Below are 20,068 nucleotides of genomic sequence, written 5' to 3'. Positions count from 1 at the left end.
TAGAAAGACAGAGATGGATAGATATGGGGAGAGAAAGATTTTTGATATTGTTGCCACCTCTAAAAAGATAAAAGAAAGGAAAAGAATATCCATGAAGAATTTTCAAATGCATAGAAAAGAATAGGAGGTTTAAATGGAGGGACACAAGAATGACAGCTTTGGAAATTACATTCAATTTATTATATCCTTTTAAAAAATAAAGCTGCACTTAATAAGGATTCATGGTTTATCTAAAATTTTATCTTTGTATAAGAAAATAATCATGTTTGTAGTTACTTGTTAAATTCAGAAAAACAGTAAAATTTTAAAAGGAGGAAAAACCATTCAAATATGATAAGTCATTCAGGCCACTTATTTTGTTTCCACCTTTTGTTTTCATATATACTCTTGCTATGAACAATGCTATAATATTAAACTTTTTTTTTAAATATTCTTTTCTATTCTTGACGTTTTGTACTACCAAGTTTCCTATGTTTAATTCTATAAAATAAATATTTTTGTCAATTTAATGTAATTATATAATCTATAATTTTGGTATTGTTATCATTATTGTTTTAGTATGGCCAGATATGAAACATTGAGTAACTTTAAAATTATTTAGGTCTTCCTTAATTATAAATATATGAATATTGATAATCACTTTCCTAATGCTGAATTATATTTAACTTCTAATACATATTATATCTGGTCATAGTAATTATATTATAGATATAGATATATACATATGCATATTTACATAGATTCCTATGTTTAATTTATTAGCATTTTAATATTCATAAATCAATATTTATTAGTGAGACTGATATACAGGTCCAATTTCCACCCATCAACCCTATCACTATTTGTTTCTTCGTTGTTTTGCTATATGAGAACCATATTTGTTGCATAGAAGAAATTTGTCAGGGTATCTTCTTTTTTTCAATTTTTGTGAACACTTTATGTTGCATAAGAATTATTTTTTGATAAAATTCATCTCTAAATCTGTCTGGACCAGGATTATTTTTCTTTTGGGAGTTCATTAGTGGCTTACTTTATTTCTCTTTCTGAGGTTATGGTTTCATAATATCGCTTTTTGTGTGAATATGATTATTATATATTTTGTAAACTTTTATCCACATCATCTGTTTTTTAATCCACAATTGACCATAAGAGTTTCTTTATTATTTTAATTTCCTCTCCATTTGTTGAGAATTGCTTATTTTCATTTTTGAACTTTATAATTTGGGTTTTTTCCTCTTTTTGGTTTAAATTCACTAATAATTCATCATTTTCATTAGCATTTTCACAAATCAACTCTACAATCTCAGTTCATTGTCTGTTTTATCTGTGTTTCTTTTAATTTTGAAAATTTCCATTTTTGTGTTTTAAAGGAATTCTTAGTGGCATATTTTTAGTACATGTTCAATTTTTAGTCTTCTCTTTGGTAATTGACTATAAGTGTTCATCTCACTTGCAGATTATAAACTATCACTATTTTCTATCCCTATTTGAAGTTAACAGTTTTATAAATTACAAAATAACTTATTTAAATTGGAGCAAAAGATTCATTCGTTGTTACATTGAGCATTAGCTGTTAAGATATGTAGGTCTTAACTCTGAGATACCACTACACACCTGTCAGATTGGCTAAGATGACAGGAAAAGATAATGATGATTGTTGGAGGGGATGCGGGAAAACTGGGACACTGATACATTGTTGGTGGAGTTGTGAACACATCCAGACATTCTGGAGAGCAATCTGGAATTATGCCCCAAAAGTTATCAAACTGTGCATTCCCTTTGATCCAGCAGTGTTTCTACTGGGCTTATACCCCAAAGAGATACTAAAGAAGGGAAAGGGACCTATGTGCCAAAATGTTTGTGGCAGCCCTGTTTGTAGTGGCTAGAAGCTGGAAAATGAATGGATGCCCGTCAATTGGAGAACGTTTGGGTAAATTGTGGTATATGAATGTTATGGAATATTATTGTTCTGTAAGAAATGACCAACAGGATGATTTCAGAAAGGCCTGGAGAGACTTACACGAACTGATGCTGAGTGAAATGAGCAGGACCAGGAGATCATTATACACTTCAACAACAATACTATATGAGGATATATTCTGATGGAAGTGGATTTCTTCAACAAAGAGAAGATCTAATTTAGTTCCAACTGATCAGTGATTAACAGAACCAGCTACACCCAGAGAAGGAACACTGGGAAATGAATGTGGACTGCTTGCATTCTTGTTCTTCTTCCCAGGTTATTTTTACCTTCTGAAGCTGATTTTTCTTGAGCAACAAGAGCACTGTATAAATATGTACACATATATTGTATTTAATATATACTTTAGCATGTTTAACATGTATGAGACTGCCTGCCATATGGGGGAGGGGGTGGAGGGAAAGAAGGGAAAAGTTGGAACAGAAGTGAGTGCAAGGGACAATGTTGAAAAATTACATATGCATATGTACTTTCAATAAAAAACTATAATAAAAAATATGTAGGTCTTTAATATGACTGAAGTGCACACCCACTATGGAAATTATTACAATAATCAAATATGGAAATCAAAAGAAACAAAAAAGGAAAAATATCACATTGGCTCCTAACATGCACATACGCTGTTATTATATTCCCTTTTAAACAACAACCCTTTCTCCAGTCAATGTGTGTGTGTGTGTGTGTGTGTGTCTGTGTGTGTGTGTGTGTGTGTTTGTGTGTTGCTAAGGCAATTGGGGTTAAGTAACTTGCCCAGGGTCACCCAGTTAGGAAGTGTTAAGTGAGGTCAGATTTGAACTCGGGTCCTCCTGACTTCAGGGCTGGTGCTCTATCCACTGTACCTCTTAGCTGCTCCCAATCAATATTTTTTTTAAAAAGGAACTAAACTACTGACTTATTAGTCTTCTTTGTCTTTTCCCATCTGGTCAAATAAAATGTCAGCTCTGTGAAACTTCACACAATATTTTTTATGCAGAATTAATCAGAAGTCCTGGCCATGTATAAAATCCATTTTAAGTGATAACCTGTATTCATGAAGTTCAAATAATATCCTTTTTTCATTAAAAAAGAGTAACTTTTATTCATTAGTGTTTTTTTGTGTTGAAGTTCAGATCTATCTTAATATAAATGAAGATTAAATTGTAATAAGAGTATATAGAGAAACTGTGAAATCCTTAGATAGCCTACTGATCTGGAAAAGACAAAGAATTATCTAGTTGCACAGTATATTGCTTCACAATAGCTTATATTTCCAGGGAATTTTAAGATACTAAATGCAATTTCCTCACAAGTACCTGTGAGGAGGATAGTTTACCTCTCAGACCTGTGGAAGGGGAAGGTCTTTATGACCAAAGCAGAACTAGAGATCATTACTGATCACAAAATACAAAATTTCGATTATACCAAACTGAAAAGTTTTTGCACAAACAAAACTAATGCAGACAAGATTAGAAGGGAAGCAATAAACTGGGAAAATATTTTTACAGTCAAAGGTTCTGATAAAGGCCTCATTTCCAAAATATATAGAGAATTAACTCTAATTTATAAAAAATCAAGCCATTCTCCAATTGAAAAATGGTCAAAGGATATGAACAGACAATTCTCAGATGAAGAAATTGAAACTATTTCTAGTCATATGAAAAGATGCTCCAAGTCATTATTAATCAGAGAAATGCAAATTAAGACAACTCTAAGATACCACTACACACCTGTCAGATTGGCTAAGATGACAGGAAAAATAATGATGATTGTTGGAGGGGATGCGGGAAAACTGGGACATTGATGCATTGTTGGTGGAGTTGTGAACGAATCCAACCATTTTGGAGAGTAGTTTGGAACTATGCTCAAAAAGTTATCAAACTATGCATACCCTTTGATCCAGCAGTGTTACTACTGGGATTATATCCCAAAGAGATTATAAAGAAGGAAAGGGACCTGTATGTGCACAAATGTTTGTGGCAGCCCTTTTGTAGTGGCTAAAACTGAAACTGAATGGATGTCCATCAGTTGGAGAATGGCTGAATAAATTGTGGTATATGAATATTATGGAATATTACTGTTCTGTAAGAAATGACCAACAGGATGATTTCAGAAAGGCCTGGAGAGACTTACACGAACTGATGCTGAGTGAAATGAGCAGGACCAGGAGATCATTATATACTTCAACAACAATACTATATGATGACCAGTTCTGATGGACCTGGCCATCCTCAGCAACGAGATCAACCAAATCATTTCTAATGGAGCAGTAATGAACTGAACTAGCTATGCCCAGAAAAAGAACTCTGGGACATGACTAAAAACCATTACATTGAACTCCCAATTCCTATATTTATGCCCACCTGCATTTTTGATTTCCTTCACAAGCTAATTGTACAATATTTCAGAGTCTGATTCTTTTTGTACAGCAAAATAACGTTTTGGTCATGTATACTTATTGCGTATCTAATTTATATTTTAATATATTTAACATCTACTGGTCATCCTACCATCTAGGGGAGGGGGTGGGGGGGTAAGAGGTGAAAAATTGGAACAAGAGGTTTGGCAATTGTTAATGCTGTAAAGTTACCCACGTATATATCCTGTAAATAAAAGGCTATTAAAAAAATAAATAAATAAATAAATAAATAAAACAAGTACCTGTGAGGTAAGCAGCTTGTATTATTTTTCTCATATTATAGAAAGTTAATTGACTTGCCCAAGTTTACACAACTAGTAAGTATCTAAGTAATGACTTAAAGAAGTCTTGATTCCAAGATCAGTGCTTTTTTTTCCCCCCCTATTATTACCATGATGCTTCCCATGTTGAGTCATGGTACTGGTAGGGGATAATCCTGTGCCTCAGTTTTAACCTAGGTTAGTCATAGAAAAAGCAGTTTAAGATCAGTGGAGAAAACTACTGTAAAATAATGGTAATATGATAATGGTAAGTAGCTCCACATTTTTAAAAAGCTGGTATTATAACTATCATTTCCTCACAATAGTTTCTGTTGATAATGATGAAGCTATGCTATGATCTAGTATTTCCTGCTACAAATGGGTAAACTTCTTGAGTGGCTTAAATAGACATTATGCACCAGAAGTTGAGTTTGCTTAAAGAGGGAATCCTAGGAAGCATGAACCTCGAGATTCCTTGGAAACTTCTGGTGATTCCAGCCATTTTGTTAGTGGCTCAGCATTGAAAGGACTTGTCACTTAACTATAACAAATAAAACTTTGAGGGTCCCTTTGTTTTCTGTGCTCCATGATAGTATCAGGATAGGATGGGATGAAGTGGGGATGATGCTAAATCACTTAAAAGGCAGGACAGTTGGGTCTTTCTTCCTTCAGCTCTCCAGGTAATATTGTATAACTCCTAAACTAGTAAGGGATGTAGAAGAGCTGGACCTTCTCCACTTGACATTATGATGGCTATACCCACATGGCAATAGAACAGATTTGTGCCACAGTTCTTTTTTATTTTCCTGACACAGTTTCCCTAAATTGTCCTGCCTCAGTTTCCCTAAATTGTTCTGGTCAATTCTGCAACACCACCCTCTGGATCATGATGATCCAGATAAGGAGAAAGACCTTCTATCTTAGGCATCATCAGAATGTTGGGCACTTTTCCCCATTCTGTAATTCCAATTTATCTGATGTCCCCCATGTCTCCCCCCACCCTGTTAGAACCAGATTAATAGTCCCGTTCCTTCTCTCAGACTCTGACTCCACCCCTGCCTTGGTCTACCCATGTATCTGAGTCACATGGATATAGGTCATTGAGAATTCACATTGGCTTCTGGATTCTTGGAGCTGATAGTCTTCATTCAGCCTTGGGACCAAACCATGGAACTATGTGTCCCAGCACAATCCCTCCCTTTCAAATAAAATATTAAAAACTCTCTAATCTCTATCTTGCCTCAGTTTCTCCAGGATTACACAGATAACTCAACTAAAGTGAGTTTATACCTAGAGCCTTTGCTGATTTTGTTGTTTTGTGTGTCCTTTCCTCAGTAGGCAATCAAGCATTATTCTTAAGGTAGTTGTGTCCAGTTTGCGGGGTGAACTCGTGTATGACAGATCCAGAGGTTTTAGGTCCAATTAGTGGCTATAAGTGGCTAGTCAGGGGAATTTCTAATTTGGAAAAGATGATTACCAGCAGGGGAATGACTGTGAGTTGTTTAAATAGTGCAGAAGAAATATAAAATGTGGCCAAGATTATTTAGCAGTATCATAAACTATATTATATCCTAATGTGCTTTAACTGTTCATTCCCTAAGAGATTTTAACAATAGTAATGTCAGGTTACCCAATCTTCCTCATTTTATATATTATGCAGTGGATCTTTGTTTCCATTAGCATTTCTTTTGTAAATGGGGATTAAATACCTGCCCCATACCTAATTTACATTGTACATGCATATATTTTTACTCCCTAACCTTAGAAAGACCTAGAAATAAGCCAACTGCTACACATTAAGTATTTTCCTCTCAGATTTTCAGAGTAGGGGACTTAATGAATCAGTAATATGAGGAGAAAAGAGCCCATTTCTTCTCTCAATTGAAGGCCAACCTCCCTAGGAATGAATCCTGTTAGATAATTTACCTGAGTCCAGCACAGACAGGCAGAAATTATAGGTGCAGCACCCTACCAGCTGTTCAGAAGCTGTGATCTAGTATTTCCCTCACCAAGAACAAAAATTTCATGTGGGAGAGATCATCATCTCAATTAAAACATTTTATTTCCTTTAGTGTCTAACATAGTATATAGCATAGAGATATAACATTTATCAATAAAATTTATCATTCAAAAATCAAGGATTGATTAAAAGGGAAAATTCCAGATTGGACAAGATTGCAAGGATAGAAAGGAAAGATGGAATCAACTAATCCTAGGAAAACTCAAGATACCTCTACTATTGCCTCAAAGAGAAGACACTTAAGTTTTAGCATGAGTTCTGATTTCATCCTATTAGGCAAACCTGAAATTCAACACTAAATTCTGGACAGCTGTATTATTTTCTATGGGTCTGCAGAGTGTCATCATGAAAATCTGGCTAAAGACAGCAGAAAGATTTGTTTCCCAGATAAATGAAGGATTTGGGACAGTCTGAAAATGTCTGGACTTTAAACCCCTAAACCAGAGGACTTCTGAAGTTTGGGGTTTTGCAAAATGGAACTTTTTCACAGCAATCCCAATGTTATGCTTCTTTTCTTAATGTTGCTTTGTTGTTTTTATAAATAATGATTTCCTCCAGCTGGCACACTTAAGCAGGAACCTTTCAGATGGATTACAGAGACACCGAACAATTCTGGTACCTTTCTCAATCAAAACTAAAGCTTTTATTATTCTTGCTCTCCTTTCTTTACAAGTGAGTGGATAGAAAAGAAGTTCCTATTATTTTTGGTGTTTCAAAGAAAACCACAGTCACAAAAACAAAACCGTTTTGATACACTGTTGGCCTGTCTTTCCACCTTTTCCATGGCCCTGGAGAAAGAAATGTCAATAACTCTTTGAGGAACCTATGATGGTAGCAAAACAGAAATGACTGGGCTTCCAGAAGTTTTATATAAATTGTTTCTCAAAGATATATATATATATATATATATATATATATATATATATATATATATAAACTCATTGATGAGTAGAAATAAAGACATAGCTGCTATTCAGGCTTTTGTTTGATTTTTTTTTTTTTTTTTTTGCCACTTAAAGGATAGACAGGCTTGCCTAGCTAAAGTATAAAGGAATCATAAGGGAGAAATAGGAGATGACACATGCCAAGCAAGCCAAACTATTGTAATATAATTTTGTGGTCTCTTCAATTCTGGCAGGAGACAGGAAATCCTAAATTTTTTGGTTTTGAAGTTTGCCTCAGGAAACTGCTATACCCAGTCTGTCTGATTCTGAATAGACTACTTTATAATTCATTGCTGATTGATGATCTGGTCAGTGATAATCAAATTTTGGAGACCACTTCAACTGAAGGTTATTCCCTAACCCTACCCTTGAGCCATAGAATTAGCATATCTGTAGGAGCTGATATAATATATCACCTTGTGATATATTAATGTATATAAATGTATCACCTTGCTTCTGTTTCTTTACTGAATTCCCTTACAATTCAATCTGCTTTGTAATAGTGTACCATTACTTTCAACAAAATTTTGCCTCTTGACTAGGAGATGGGTTCAAGCCTGCAAATTCTTTTGAGACACCTTGTGACACCAGTCTGGGACCTCAAACTTTTGGGATCCCCTTTTCCCAACCTCAATAAAACTACCAACACCTTGACCACCTTTTCCCTCTCCAAAACCACCAGATATGCTTCTAGTCTCCTCAACCATTAGTGAAAAAAGAGATCATTGTGGAGCCCACCTTCCTCATCACTACCAGCCAGTGACAAGCCTATTGCCACTAGAAAGCTGAATTTACAACTGAAACTTCCTTTTCCATCTCTCTCTGCTATCTCCTTGAGAACAGATTGTCTTACTTGTCTATTTGTGTAACCAGTACTTACTTAGCATAGTACCTTATGCATAAAAATAAATGCTTGGTTTGTTCCTATTTTGAGCAGCATATTAAGGGCTTTTCTTCAAGTCACAAAGCCTTGAGTTCAAGTTCTGTCTTTGGTACACCAATGTATAGGATTAATTACTTAATTTCTCAGTGCTCTAAGCTATTTTCCAAAACTATATATTACAGAGCAGTTGCCAATCTGCAACCATTGGGATAGTTTCCAAAACAAAAGTTTCTTCTACTGATGAAATCATAAGCCTGGGGAAAAAATGGGGTAATATGAGGTTAGCCATATGCGAACATTTTGGAAACACAGAGTGTCTTCCTTGAACACTAGAAAATTTGATCTGTGACTGATCTGAACAATAAATCAAGAATGCTTTTTTTGTGTGTGTGCAGGCATAACAGACAATATATGGAACATAAAGCCTTTCACCAATTTTAATAAATACTTGACTGGGTAACATCATAGAAGATACTCCCTTCTGCCTATTTGGAATAAAAAGGAAAGAGAGTACTAAAATTGATGGTCAAATGAGCAATACTGTCATCAAGACTGTTCTCACTAATGCTGTAGCAGCCATTGTAGAAGCTAATGAATCCATCTCAAAGCCATAATTAGTACAAGGTGATTTCTGGGAAGTTGTGGGAGGGATAATGATAGAGTGTTCATTAAAACACCTATCAAACAAAGAAGCTGCATCCTGCAGATGCTCATAAGACATCCCCCAATCCCCATACACTATCCCAGAGTGCTAGCAATATGGGACTCCTCTTGTCTTCATCCTTTATTCCACTCTTTCTAGACATAATTGAACTTCAAGTCAGACTGCCCTCTGCAGCACCAGTATTTTCCCAGTAATACTTTCTCATAACTGTTTTCATCCTCATAACTGCTCATTTCATCAAAATATTCCTGGTCATAAGTATGTCTATCTCAAATATAATACATATTGATTTAATCAGCAAATCATACTTGATATTTTATAAGCAAGCAACGAAATTATAACAAGGGTAGTCTACCTGCTTGAGCAAAGTTGCTGCAACACAGGTTTTCAAAACTAGACTCTTATGGAAATCAATAAATCAAAAAAACATGTTAAGTACCTACTATATGCCAGATACTTTGAGAAGTGTTTGGATACAAAAAAGAGACAAAAGGCTCACCTCATGGAGAAAACATACAAATGGAATATATGCAAACTATGCAATATATAAGATAAATAGGAAATTACAGTGGTAAGGCATTAGGTTAAGAGGAATTGGGAAAGATTTTCTGAAGAAGATGGAATTTTATTCCTTCTATGACACAGACATGGTACTAATATCTAAACCAGGTAGGACAAAAACAGAGAAAGAAAATTATAGACCAATCTCCCTAATGAATATTGATACAAAAATCTTAAATAAAATATTAACAAAGAGATTACAGAAAATCTTTCCCCAAATAATACGCCATCACCAAGTAGGATTTATACCAGGAATGCAGGGCTAGTTCAATATCAGAAAAACTGTTAGCATAATTGACTATATCAATAACCAAATTAACAAAAACCATGATTATCTCAATAGATGTAGAAAAAGCATTTCCAACCCCCATTCCTATTAAAAACATTAGAGAGTACAGGAATAAATGGACTTTTCCTTAAAATAGTCAGTAGCATTTATTTAAAATGATCAGTAAGCATCATATTGTAATGGGGATAAACTGGAACCATTCCCAGTAAGATCAGGGGTGAAATAAGGTTGCCCACTATCACCATTACTATTCAATACTGTATTAGAAATGTTAGCTTTGGCAATAAGAGAATAAAAAGAGATTAAAGGAATTAGAGTAGGTAATGAGGGAATCAAATAATCATTCTTTGCAGATGATATGATGGTATACTTAGAGAACCCCAGAGAACCAACTAAAAAGCTATTAGAAATAATCCACAATTTTAGCAAAGTTGCAGGATACAAAATGAATTCACATAAATCAGCAGCATTTTTATACATCACTAACAAAATCCAACAGAAAGAGATACAAAGAGAAATTCCATTTAAAATAATTGTCAATAGTATAAAATATTTGGGAATCCATCTGCCCAGGGAAGATCAGGAACTATATGAGCAAAACTACAAAACACTTTCCATGCAAATAAAGTCAGATCTAAACAATTGGAAAAATATCAAGTGTTCTTGGATAGGTTGAGTGAATATAATAAAGATGACAATACTACCTAAATTAATCTATTTATTTAGTGCTACTACCAATCACACTCCCAAGAAACTGTTTTCTAACCTAGAAAAAATAACAACAAAATTCATCTGGAAGAACAAAAAGTCAAGAATTTCAAGGAAACTAATGAAAAAAAAATTAAATGAAGGTGGCCTAGCTGTACCAGATCTAAAACTATATTATAAAGCAGTGGTCATCAAAACCATTTGGTACCGGCTAAGAAATAGAAAAGTTGATCAATGGAATAGGCTAGGTTCACAGGACAAAACAGTCAATAACTATAGCAATCTAGTGTTTGACAAACCCAAAGACCCTGGCTTTTGGAATAAGAATTCACTATTTGACAAAAACTGCTGGGAAAATTGGAAACTAGTATGGGAGAAACTAGGCATTGACCCACACCTAACATCATATATCAAGATAAGGTCAAAATGGGTTCATGATCTAGACATAAAGAATGATAATATAAATAATTTAGAAGAACATAGGATAGTTTACCTCTCAGACCTGTGAAGAAGGAATTTATGACTGAAGAAAAACTACAGATCACAAAATAGATAATTTTGATTACATTAAGTTAAAAAGCTTTTGTACAAACAAAACTAATGTAGACAAGATTAGAAGGGAAGCAATAATCTGGGAAAACATTTTTACATTCAAAGGTTCTGATAAAAGCCTCATTTCTAAAATAGATAGATAATTGACTCTAATTTATAAGAAATTAAGCCATTTTCCAATTGACAAATGGTCAAATAATATGAACAGACAATTTTCAGACAAATAAACTGAAACTATTTCTAATCATGTAGAGGGCTGAAACTATTGAATTCAATGCATTTGAGGTCAGGACTGCTGAGCACTTGAGGCTAACTACTGATTGGATGATACTCTATGGGCATATGCTTGGAAAATGGTTCTTTCCACTATCCATACTGGCTCAATGATTGGTGTATAGAGGATTGTAGGAGGGACTAGGGGGTGGAGAAACCAGAAAGAAACTATTTCTGTCACTTCTATCCCTAAAGACCAAGAATAAAGATGGACTTTTGCTGATCCTGACTCCGGCTGATTCTGGGGTGTCCTGGGTGCTAGTGTGGTCGTTAGATAATCATATGAACAGGTACGTCAAATCACTATTGCTCAGAAAAATGCAAATTAAGATAACTCTGAGATACCACTATACACCTCTCAAATTGGCTAAGATGACAGGAAAAGATAATGATGGATATTGGAGGAGTTGTGGGAAAACTGGGACACATATATTGTTGATGGAACTGTGAATGGATCCAACCATTCTGGAGAACAATTTGGAACTATGCTCAAAAATTTATCCAACTGTGCATACCCTTTGAAAGGAGGAAATGGGACCCACATGTGCAAAAATGTTTGTGGCAGCCCTTTTTGTAGTGGCTAGAAACTGGAAATGAATGAATGCCCATCAATTGGAGAATGGCTGAATAAATTATGGTATATGAATGCTATGGAATATTATTGTTCTGTAAGAAGTGACAAGCAGGATGATTTCAGAGAAGCCTGGAGAGACTTACATGAACTGATGCTAAGGGAAATGAGCAGAACCAGGAGATTGTTGTACACTGCAATGGTAAGATTATACAATGATCAGTTCTGATGGATGGGCTCTCTTCAACAATGAGATGATTCAAACCAGTTCCAATTGTTCAGTGATAAAGAGAGTCTTCTACACCCAGAGAGAGAACTATGGGAACTGAGGGTGGACCACAACATAGCATTTTCTTTCTTTCTATTGTTGTTTGCTTGCATTTTTATTTTCCTTCTCAGGTTTTTTTTTTTCTTTCTAGATCCGATTTTTCTTGTGCAGCAAGATAACTATATAAATATATATAATATATTGGATTTAACATATTTTAACATATTTAACATATATTGGACTACCTATCATCTAGGGGAGAGGATGGGGAGAAGGAGGGGAAATTTTGGAACAGAATGTTTTGAAAAGATCAATGTAGAAAAATTACCCATGCATATGTTTTGTAAACAAAAAGCTATAATAATAAAACAAAAAAGATGGAATTTTAGTGGACATGTGAAGGAAGTCAAGAAGCTCATTCATTAGAGCAGAGGTGGTAGAGCATTACAGGCATGGAGGATAGCCAGAGAAAATGCCTAAAGCTGAGAAATGCCATGTCTTATTTATAGAACTGTCAGGAGGCTGATCAAAGAGTGCTTGTCAGGCAGTAACAACAGAAGTCAAAACAAGAATTTACTAAATGGAGGGAGAAGGGAGGCGAAAAATGATGAGAGCACTTTAAGAAAATCACTTTAGTGACTAAATAAAGGATGGATTGGAATGAGGAGAGACTTAGACATGAAAATGCACCAACAGACTAAAGCAATTATTCAGGCATGAGGTGATAAGAACCAGTACTAACTAGTGTCAGAGGACAGAAAAGGGCAGCAACAAGACATGCTACAAAAGTGAAATCAATAGACTTTGGCCACAGACTGGATATGGAATATCTCTTGATAGTAAGATATCCAGGATGACTATTAGTTTGCAAGTTTGAGAGATTGATACCCTCAACAATAATAGGGACAATCAGAAAGAAATTGTGGTTAGGAAGAAAAATAATGAATTCTACTTTAGAAATATTGAGTACAAGATATCACAAGGATATCCATTTTGAGGTATCTTAAAGGCAATTGAACACATGGGATTGAAGGTTAGCAGAGTATGGGTCATGATTTGAGAATCAAGGGACAGAGAAGGTAACTTAATTCATGGGAGCTGATAAGATCAAGTGAAGTAGTATAAAGGAAGAAGGGAAGCTAGGGAGGTGCAGTGGATACAGTGTCAGATTTGGAGTCAGGGAGACTTTTTTTTTTTTTAATTCAAATCTGGCCTCAGCCACTTACTAGCTGTGTGACTCTGAGGAAGTCACTTAACCCTGATTGCTTCAGTTTCCTTATATGTAAAATGAACTGGAGAAGGAAATGGCAAACCACACCAGTATCTTTCCCAAGACCTCAAATGATGTGACAAACAGTTGGACATTACTGGAAAATGACTGAACAACAAACAGGGGGAGAAGAGAAGAATATCCAGGACAGAATCCTTCAGTCAGTATGAGGAAAAGACAGAGAAGGAGCAATCAGAAAAATAGAAGGAGAACCATGAGAGAATGCTGCCCCAAAAGTCGAGAGAGAAATGTGTATCAAGGAGGAGAAAGTAATCAACAGTGTCAAAGAATGCAATAAGTCAAGGAGAATGAAGATTGAGAAAGGGCCAATGGCTTTGGAGATTAAGAGATTTTTAGTAATTTTGGAGAGAATAGTTTGATGAGGTTGGGAGCCAGATTTTAAGGCATGAGGAAGAAAATGAGAGGAGAAAGTGTGAAGTACCTATTGTATATGACCTTTTTGAGAAGTTTAATTAAGTTTTGAGAAGTTGAAAGAAAAATAGATGAAAATCAAATTGTCATATATTTTTAATATAGTGAACTAATACGATTGTAGATGAAGAGGAAGAAATGTTTTAAGGACATGCCTAAATATGGTTTCAAATGAAATAGTAGGCCTGAAAACTTTTGGGAAATCACAGTGGCAAGAGAGACCAATTTGGCACTATGAGGCAAGGTAATTCTTTATTCGTAAAGTCATCCAGCACATAACTAAGTTTAGGTGACTTAGGTTAAGGTTTAAGATCCCTTAGTTCTAAAAACATCAGCTGCAAACACAAATCTAAAGACAGTTTTTTTTTCTTTTTCTATTATACAAAAAAGAACATCTAGCCTATCTTTAGCAACACTGTCATGTATGCATTATACCTAGCTACACAGATAACAATCACTTAATAACAACTCAAAGAATAATGACAGACAGATAAGCAAAAAGATAAACTTGGGCAATGACAAGATAGGCTTTCCTTCTGTCTAGAATTGCAACTGAATGATGCAGTGATAGGGTTGAATTGTTTAGATTGTAGTCAGGCATTCGCTTAGAAATTATGAGGAGAAATTAAGAAATTCCAGAGGCCACCTGCCCTTGTAATATCTTTCTGGTAACTTTCTATGATGATAATTCACTCAGTCTGTGAAATTTGCACTCTTCCAGAATCAATCATAGTGTGCCAATCCTTGGTACTACTGAGGCACAGCCCATAAACCACAAAAGGTGCAGCTTATATATTTTGACCATTATACTTGGAAGGATAACTTCCCCATCTTTTCCCAACATTGTACTACCTCAGGTCTAACAGTCCAACAAGAACAACATTTAATCGTTAAAATCATTGTTATATGCTTCTGGTTTCAGATACTGCTAACTGCATAACCATAATATATCACTTAAGTCCTTGAAACACCAATAATTCTCTAACACTATAATGCTGATGTGTTCTTTATCACAGTTTCTCACACCAGTGAAATCACAAGGTCTGAATTTCAAAAATAGAAGTAGCAATTATCTTGAAACATTGGTTTCTATATACTCACACCATGTTTCAAATTAGGGCAACTAAGAATCTATAAAAGGATTTCAAGTGATTGTCAAAAAAGGATGGTTGAACAAATCTCCTAACCAAATACCAAAGGAAGGCTTTTTCAGTGTGTTTTTTTGTTTTTTTTTTTTTTGAAAGGGAAGGAGGTAAGAAGGGGTGTGGAAGGACAGAGATATGCCTGAGGAGATAACAAAGATTGCTTTAGGATTTCTATGTATTAATAATAATAACAATTTATGACTATACCAACTGATTATTGGGTGGGCTTTTTGGTGGAAGTGAAGGAGAGGGAGACATGAATTATGTTACATATACCAATGAATATCTCCTTGTTATATACTGACGCCATTGTTTCAAAAATAGGTACTATTTTCACTCCTTTTTAGACTTTAGGATTAAAAATCCTCAGGGGTTTCTAATTGATAGCCAAATCAATAAAAACTAAGGCTCCATCTCCATAAAAAATGATTTATTGCTTTTAAGATTGTTATTTAAATTGTTCCACATGCATCTAATGAAATGTAATTGTACCTTAAGAACAAATGACTGAAGAAGCATGGTAAAATATGAGCTTATATGGAAGCTCATCTTTCATAAAACTTATAAGGGAATAGAAAAGGGATAAGGAGATGTTAAGCTAACTAAAAATTTGGTTGGGTAATACCTTTATATGGTGTGAATTAATCTTTTAAATGGATTAAGCCATTCAGATAAAGAATGACAGGCCATGCACACAAGTGACCTTTAAATATTAGTAGAGTGAGTCAACTCATAATTTTAAAAAAATAGAAGAATTTATATTGAAGAAAGGAAATTATAAGAAGTCAGAGGAGCTCAGAAAGTGGGAAAGTAGGCAGATACACACACACACACACACACACACACACACAGCCCAGAATTCTAGGAACAAGGCTTTTTGGGCCAATCAGGTAAGGGTTGTATAGAGAAAGAGGCTGTGTGACTAAAATCTGCACAATAATCTCTAACTCCTTTCTCCCCTCAAATTCCTTTAAAAGAGCTGAAACCTTTTCTATTGGGCATAGGGAAAGTCTGATTACTTTTTTTCAATGTTTGCTTTGTCTCTATAAACACTAGAATTTGCTAGTTAGGGTGTACTTACTGGGAATACAGATGATATGAAATAATAGAGAAACATCTCCAAAGAAAAGACAAGAGATCAAGCTAACAGTGAGGTTCTTTGCCAAAAGCACTCTCTCTCTCCTGGGGGTACAAAGCTAGCAAAAGGAGGAATATAATGTAACTAGATCAATTAATACTACTTAGAATGGGGAAGGAACATTTATACCAAGAATCTCATCTGGACAATGAGTCAGTAGTAAAATGCCACTTACCCGACCACTGCTACAAATTGAGGCAAAATCAAATAAAAAGAACCAGAAATAAATATATATATATATATATATATATATATATATATGTATATATATATATACAGTGCCTATAACCACATAAATGAAAAAAGAAATATAAAAAGATAGTTAATGGTATACCATTGTAATAACCAAACCTGAACCTAAAGGAAAGATGAAAAAATGCATTTGCCTCCCTTCTCTGTAGAGTAAGAGATCTGGAGTATGGAACATCAGACTTAAAAACTGAGGTTTAATTTCTTCATTTATAAAATGGTTTGCCCTTCCTGTCACAAAGTATTGGAGTGTGGACTAAATGAAATACCAAATATCTTTTATAATCTCAAAGCAAAATAAAAATGACTACTATACAAATCTTAAATTATTCGGTCTTATTGAAGAATAGAGGCAGCTTTTTATTCAAATTTACATATACACACAGAGATACTTAATACTTCAATGAACTGTGTGTTTCAACACACAGTTGATGTATTGGTTAGCTTTGGTGAATTGTTTTAGTTTCCTTTTTATTGTTTAGTTTCTTCCAAGCGTTAGCTGTCTGGTAGAATAGCTGGTAGTAGAACAGAAGGGATATATTTAGAAATTAAGATGATATATAAAAAAAGATACAATAATATTTAAAGTAATTTTTCTAAGATCATCTGTAATACATGAGACTTTACAAATTAAATGTTATAATTATAAATAATAGGTACTAGAGATAATATCCTCCTTCAGTCATGTGTACAAAATCCATCTGAAACTAAGTCAACAAATGAGAAAGGAAGCACAGAGATTATTAGGTCTTGAAAGGACCTCATATCCCTAGTCTTACCACTTCATTTTACAAACTACAACTTGAACCTAAGTCTTCTGATGTTTAATCTATAAAAAAAGAACACCTTTTTATACCAACAACAAATCAAGAAAAGTATAATTGAAGGGGAATTTTTATGGGATCACATTAAAAAATTATCTTTGCAAAAAAGAAAGACAAAATTTTCCATATTACTGAAATTCTGTCATTTTTTTTTTCCTGCAAATGTATGAGCTTCATAGGATTTAGATTTATTCATTTGATTACCAGAGCTCAAATCCCCAATCCTTCAGTTCATTCCTAGCCCAGCCACTAAATGTTTGTATGACATTAAACAAGCTGTCTCAACATCTCAGCTTCCTCACTCAATCTTACTTTTCTTCCAGCGATATTTCACTATTTGGCAACAAGAGCTTGAAGACTAAAACAAACTATGAATTTGGATTGAATGGCAAAATTACAAAGATGGAAATTATATGGCATTTGTCAGCCTGTTCGTGAAATATTAGTACTAATTTTATATCATTGGTTATTTTTATGAAATAGAGAAAACATATTGATTATAGAATATTTGAAAATAATAACCACACATCTACTTTGCATTTTAAAAACATAGGGCTTCATTGATAGGAAGAATCTTAGTTTATTAATGCAAAGGTTTTCTTTTAAAAATGTAGCACCTAAGAGTTACAAAAGTTGTGATTTGTCTAAGATCAAACAGCAAGTACTCATAGTAACTTGTACTGCTTGATGATATGTGGACTTTATTAATTTTATGTGAATTCTGGCTTTGTAATAGCTTTAATCTACCAACAAACAGATAGAAACCAAAAACAAGAAAAAAAATTGAAATGACTTCCTACACCCAAGAAAAACTGAAATTCATCATGTCTCCATTATATCTGATAAAAGATAACTTCCCCTTGTTATCTTTGTGTGTATATACACACACACACACACACACACATCATATGTATGTATATATATTTATGTATACAGATTATATCCATGTGTGAGCATCTTTCAATGTGTACATACATATACATATTTGCTCATTTACCATACCTGAGAAGCACCTGTATTTATATGGCAATCAGACCTAAAAGATATATGGGCATAGAACAAGGAGCTTAAGTTTTGGTATATTGACATAACTGGGTGGTAACCACTTGGTGTTCTTTTAAAAAAAAGAAAATCATATGATCAAATCATGTACCTCTTTCTTGACAAGGAAATCTTTTTCAGTTTTCTTCCCACTGCTTATCCCAGATTTCCCCCATGGCTTTTTCCTTTTAAGCACTATTAGCTTTAGTGACCATAAGATGTTTTCAGCATGGGTCCAAAGGACTCATATCTGCCTGGAAAGATATCATTACAAATGTTATATTTTAAACATTTGCCAAGTATTTGAAGTGTGTCAGACCCTTCGTAAAACAGAATATGGCATAATTCCTATTCAATGAGCTGATGATTTAAACAGGAAATTGCAGTAAATCTTAGTTATGTTATAGTTGTGATTTACCATGGTTTTGAAACTAGTTCCATAACTAGGACAGGGAAATTGCTTCTTTGACTTAGGGTGCTGAAAATAAAAAAAATAAAATAAAATAAAAAAAGAACTTGTACTTTTTCAAGAGGTAAAACAAAAATAATAAAAAAAAATTTTAAAAAAAAACAGGCTTAGCACCAAGAATAATCATTTAAAGTAGGAAACCACATGACAATGCTTTCTTTTTTTTCAATGGCTCTAACCCAGGTGAGTTTCTTCCTGACTTTCTTTCTTACTCTCTCATCCCACTCCATGTACTAGTAAACAAAATTAATCTTTAAAAAGTTATTTAAGAATGGCTTTCATGCCATTTTTCATATACATTTTGTGGTGTATAATCTAGCCACCAGAATTACTAGCTACAGATCTGACTAGAATACTACTGTTTCTCCAAATTGCATAGAAATAAAAAAAAAAATAGGAATTCAAGAAGATCTTTTGATGTGAAATTGTAGATCATTGCCAAACCAACAAGGATTCTAAGAAATTCCTTAATGACTAATACCATCTATACCAAATATTTAGATTCAGTATTTACTCTATATTACTATTCCTCTATTCTGGTAGTCTTGTTTTCAATTCTCATCTGTTTTAATTACATTTCTGATTAAAGAGGAAATTATTTAGACTGGTCCTTCCAATGACTTACCAATATTCTTCCAATGAGACTATTTTACTATAAATAATAGAATAATAAAATCTCTCAAGAATCAAATTTGCAAGTGACCTAAAGGGCAAAAAACAAATGCATAGTGGTCAATATCCTTTTGTGTACAATAAAACAGAATAATAAGAGATGTAGGACCAGAAAAAGGTTGACTGATCAATTAATAAAAGTAAAGGATAATAGATTGCTAGGCTGTGCTACATTATTTCACACATAATATTAAGAGAAATATGGAGAGCATACTGGTATATTAAGTGGTTTCCCTATGGTGGGGATTTAAAGAACAAAAAGGGGTGAATGTGTTACAAGCTACATTGCTAGATTGTTAGGTGATATTACAGATCCATTGAATTATTAAAGACTGTTTATACCCAGTTCCTGACATCTATAGATATAGATTGTGATATCCCATTTTTGGAATAACAGGTCATATCACAAGATCCATGTAAGTATTAAAAAGTGTCAATATATGAACATTTGAATATTGC

General features: G+C 34.0%; 1 protein-coding gene across 2 annotated transcripts in view; it reads right to left on the bottom strand.

Moving 5' to 3' along the window:
* Positions 1-20,068, bottom strand: part of CCDC192 (coiled-coil domain containing 192) — a 327,828-nt gene that overhangs the window by 178,615 nt on the left and 129,145 nt on the right. The gene's annotated exons all lie outside the window — the stretch shown is intronic.

Source organism: Sarcophilus harrisii, chromosome 1, assembly GCF_902635505.1.
Source record: "Sarcophilus harrisii chromosome 1, mSarHar1.11, whole genome shotgun sequence".
Lineage (NCBI taxonomy): Eukaryota > Metazoa > Chordata > Mammalia > Dasyuromorphia > Dasyuridae > Sarcophilus > Sarcophilus harrisii.
This window is presented reverse-complemented; position numbering and strand designations above follow the sequence as displayed.